The sequence below is a fragment of the Paramormyrops kingsleyae genome, chromosome 15, assembly GCF_048594095.1.
Source record: "Paramormyrops kingsleyae isolate MSU_618 chromosome 15, PKINGS_0.4, whole genome shotgun sequence".
Classification (NCBI taxonomy): Eukaryota; Metazoa; Chordata; class Actinopteri; order Osteoglossiformes; family Mormyridae; genus Paramormyrops; species Paramormyrops kingsleyae.
In genome coordinates, this window is record NC_132811.1 from 28,686,883 (window position 1) to 28,692,302 (window position 5,420).

A 5,420-nucleotide genomic window follows, 5' to 3' on the forward strand; every position below is an offset into this window, starting at 1 on the left:
TCTCACCTGTCCTGTGTTAGTCTTGTTACCCCTTTAGTATTTTAGTTCCTGCTTCTGTTTAGTTCCTCAGTGGTTCATTGTCTATGTGTGTGTTGTTGCTTGTCTTGGTTAGTTTGGTTAGATCTGCATGCTGTTTTCCTTCCTAGTTTTTATTTTGTAATATTAAGTCTTTAATTATCCCCTTTAGTTTTGACCCCTCGTGATCCTTTTGGTTTCATTGTGTTTATAGTGTTTTCTGTTATATTTAATAAATCCCTTTTTTTGTTCCTGGAGCCGCTAGTGGGTCGTCCACCCTTTTTTGTGTCTGATGCCTCGCTCCCGTGCCCGAGCCGCCCGAATCCATGACATGCCGAGAAAATAGATGGTCCACCGATGTCAGGCTCTGAAAACTGGGTTTACAGTCTGTCACATGATGGTGCACAGTCCGACCAGCTTCAGCATTAGGATGTAGATATTTGTGTAGTTCTGTCTTGGCTGGTGGGTTCATCGCCTCAGCCCACCAGGTGGAGGCTAACAGGGGTCTCTTGTACTCTGAGGAAGTTATGGACTGAGTATTGTCGTCTTAGCCTGGTTGACAGCCCATTGTGTCAGACTGCGAATGTACCTCACTCCAGTTAAGGGGGGTTCCAGATAGTGGTCCTCACTATGTTCGTTCCTAAGCTATTGAAACGCCTGCATGTTGGGCCATTGGTAGCACATCTCAGCTTTCAAAGGGCTCCGGATAGGGCAGGGAAGGTCTGCTATTGGCTGACCATGTACAAGGATATATGTACTCCAATGGGTGGCTGGCTCTCTGATAGGCCATTTCAGGGGCTTGCTGCTGAAATTTTGGAGATATCTCATGTAAAAATAGGCATGTGCTTGTACTAGATGATTATTTCACAAAATACATCAACCTGTACACCATCCAGGACACTTGTATATCATTAACTCCAATCCCCTACCCAGCTTGCTCAGCCACTACAAAATCGTATTTAAGATTTCTGATTGTTGCCGGACAGTGTCATTTGTTCCTACATGAATAACAACCCTTGTGACAAAAGCATACTTGATTAGCAGGCTCAATGTGTGATGGACTGCTATACTTCTAGAGATGAGATGGCGGATTGCACATCTAGAAGTTGGCAGATTCCGTCCCCTCAATACAGGTACAGCGGATTCAGAAGGTCACCTACTTCAAGGACCCTACCATCAGGTAGCTAATGAGTTTATCATGTGTCCAATGAGATCTCGTCAGGGCTTGGGCAGGCGGCATGCTGGGTTCTATGTCTGCACTGTCTCAGATTCCTATTGATCCATATGTCGATTCACAGATCACCAATGCTAGCCAGTCTTTCGAAAGTGAGCTATCCAGTCCCATGGGATTGGAGAAAAAACAAGTTTTAGCGCTGGTGTTCCTTACCAGTACAAGGCATGGGTATACAGTGCTTTCAGGGGTACAAGACCAGTAATCACTGGTTGCGGAACCACTATGGGGTCTGAGAGCAGCACTTCATATCTGCCCTCCAACTGAGAGCCAATGTGTACCCTACCCGAGAAAGCCTCACAGTGCTCTAGTGGAGTGCAGGAAGTGCAGTGCTAGTTACGAGTCTTGTATTCTAGGATTCACATTCTAGGACAGTGCCCACCTGTCCAGGCTGCCTGGATTGCCCGTCAAAACAAGATATGTGACATCCTAGTCAAGGAGGCTAAGACATTAGGCTGTGTGACCTATTAGAAGCCCCGGTTATTCTTGGTTGAGGGCAAACTAAGGAAGCTGGATCTCATTTTCAAGCTGGATAGAGTTGCCATTATGGTCAGTGTCATTGTGCAATGGGAATATGACTCGCACTTCCTCACTAAGTTAGCCAGTGAGAAGATACAATACTACCAGAGCCTAAAACAGCAGGTGAAAGACTACACAGAGACTGATACTGTGCACTTCTTTGGCTTTCCTGTTAGAGCCAGGGGGAAGATGCATGAGCCAAACAACAAGGTCCTGGAGCTCTTGGGCATGTCCAATACCCGGATAAGACAAGTCAGGAAGCTGCTTTTCTGATGAACACTGCTATATTCCCTCAACATCCTGGCAGTGTTTGGAGGCGGCAGCTAAACCGAAATCACAAATGAAGGCTGGCACTCCCAGATGGAGACCATGGGCTGTGTTGGTCCCCCCTTCTGCTGATACCACCCACTGGAGGAGATGTAATACCACTGGATGTGTCTTCCCCTACCCTTCCCTATGCCCCCTTTTCTTGTGGCATGTTTCCCTTGCATGTCAATGTTCTTTCTTCAGCGCAATACCTCTTATGTTATGTGCGCTTCTGTCACTTGATAATGTGAGATGCCACCAGCAGATGGGCCACTCATAATAACTGTAGGAATTATTAGCTCAGGTAAATTTTAATATCTCCACCAATATGTTTTGAAATTAATTAAGGGCTTCTTATGGGCTTCTCTTCTCCTGGGCTGATGTACTTTTGCCTCTCTCTTCAGGCTGATGTTCTTTCTGCTACTCCCCCGGCTTTGTTCTGAGGTGCCAGGTTTTATAGTCTAAAGTTCATGAATAGGGATGACCAGGAATTCGACTCCTGGCCCAATGCCTGACCATCCATTTGGCGGGCTTTCGGAAGGGGGTCTGTGGCAGTCCTTTTGGGATTTATGACCAGACTGATTCCCCTTTACTGATGATTTTCATTAAGCTGGTGTAACTTTTGATACATCCACTTTTATGGTAACCACTGACCAGATTTGGAATCAGGAGTGATTGTCCATCAGTTTGACACCAAACATGCCATACCAACCTGGTGGTTCACACCTCATACCATTTGTGTTAATTAAGAATTACTTATATTACGTATGTTACTGACTCACATCAGTATACGGTATAGGTGTTTTCGGTTGCACCTCAACAGATGTTACACTTTGGGTAAATTGTACAGACATTACTTGACACATTCACATTCAAACAGCACATCTTATCCTTAGATAGGTGTGGCCGTTATTCTGTGGTAATACCAATTTAAGTTGCACGTCTGGGAACAACATATTTTGGTTGGTGTGGCTTATCCAAATTGAGTAAAGAAATGCTAACAGGCCACACAGATCAGATAAGGGCCACAGAGGAATGTGGAAGAGAAGAGGGGGTTTGTTAAACAAAGAAAGAAGTATCTCTGAAAGTTAGGACACACTGTGATACCTGATTACACTGTTTAATTTCCAAGATTCTTCTGGTATAACCATGAGGACCTATATGCAGTGGTAGCTATACATATTTGTTTATTCAAATATTCAAAAGTGTTTAACTGTGAGGGGTAAAATAGGTGATACTCCGTGAACATGGTTATAAGGGTGGCACACAAAACACTAATATTGTCTAAGGACACACAAAAACATAATCTGTATATTGAGACTAGCAATCATAAGTAAAGAAATATACAGGGTATATAAAAGCCAAACTTAAACAAAATTCTCTTTTAGGGTGTTGGTCTGTTGGGTGAGTGGTATATAAGGCAGAATGTCTGGGGAGGGGGTTGGATGCCAAGTCAAGGGACCCCTGTCTTTGAGGTTCACTCTGCTGTCTGTAGGTCCCTAAATCTTTGGGCAATAAAAGTTGGAGTGCTGGCCTCCCTTGTTATCTGTGTGTGTGTTTAAGTGTGTTTGTGTGTGTAGGGTCACTAACCCTCGTTTTGTGCCTAGGCCAGCGAGTACCTCTCGTACCAGGGTAGGCCTTGTCTCAGGCCACCTGAAATTTAAGCTCTGTCATATGTGCATGTGTGATCCTACAAAACCAATGAAAACCTTCATCTATTTCTACCACCCCACCAGAGATGTGGTTTTCACACAATGAATTTAACCCTTGGGAGACTGAGGCCTCTCAGCCACTTTCGGGGTAGTCTGACATGCCTTGACATTTTAAAATATTTCACCTATGTAAAAAAACATTTATCCAAAAAGTGTTACATTTGCTTTTATTCAGCACAAACTCAGCACCAATAATCTGAGACCACCTAGAATGTTGTTATTCTATTTTTTGTTAAAATCAACTTTAAACATATGCTTTTCAAAAACCTATTTTCAGACATGAGACATTCTGAGAAATTGTAAAAAATCACATTATAGACATTTCTAGCTAAGACTTTTGAGCTCTGAAGCTTATAGACACAGGGGTTGGCTACACATAGGTGAAAGAGACATTCTGAAATTTTATGTGGTTTGATTACTAAAGTGTTAGAACTTTAGAGTGACACTCTTTTTCTCAAAGTCAGTGGCCTGCACAATGAATATTGATGAGATAGGTGTCCCCACACCGATAGTAGTTTGCATACTATAGATTGATCACATCCTCGTGGGCAGACACTAGTGTTGTAGTCAAGACCGCCTAAACCGAGACCAAGACATTGCCGAGACCGGAGGGTATCAAGACCAAGACACTGCCGAGACTTGAGGGTACCAAGACCAAGACCAAGACTGGTCGAGACCAAGACCAAGACCAAGACCGAAAACAGACTAGGGCTAGCATTGACATCACATTACTCAGATCAACTGTAGAGAAAAAAGGCATTGCTGTAAAGTGTCATTACTCGTTAAATCAAATTCATGTTATCTTTTCAATTATATTGTCCGTATGTCCATATGTCTCTCTTTTAAATCTCCCAGATTTGTCATAGTTACGAGACCTGATGGAAAATAATATTCTCAGCAATCCTCTCCTATAACCATTTTATCAGACCTCGTCAAGGGAAAGAGATGGGATGTACCAGAAAGATGTTCATATTAAGTATTTTATACCAGGGACAGAGGCCTCGGGTAAGCTATGAATACAGCTATGTAAGATTTATTCTAATTTATAGAAGTCGCGGATAAGCTTAGAAGCAGAACATCCACGGTGGTATTCTCTGGAATACTTCCCGTGCCACGTGCAAGTCAGGCAAAATTAGCTGAGATAAGGGGATTAAATGCGTGGCTAAAATGGTGGTGTAGGAAAGAGGGGTTCAGGTTTATGGGGCACTGGAAGACCTTCTGGAACAGGTGGGACCTGTTCAAGCCGGACGGGTTGCATCTGAACCATAGGGGAACCAGTGTATTGGGGAGGCGTATGTGCAGAATAGTTGAGGAATGTTTAAACTAGGGACTGGGGGGGCAGGGAGGTCAGTTAAGAATTTATGTGGGGAGAGACGGAAAGCCCAAATAAATATTAAAAGTAGACACTGTAAAAGGCCTACCATTAGTGGTCTGTATTTGAATGCTAGGAGTATTAGAAACAAAATTAATGACTTAGAGGCTTTAATTTCTTCAGACAATTACGACATTATAGGAATAACTGAAACATGGATGAGTGACAATGATGGTGATGAATATAATATGGATGGTTATACGTTGTTCCGTAGAGACCGGATAGGCAAGAAGGGAGGTGGTGTTGCAGTATACGTAAAAGAAAA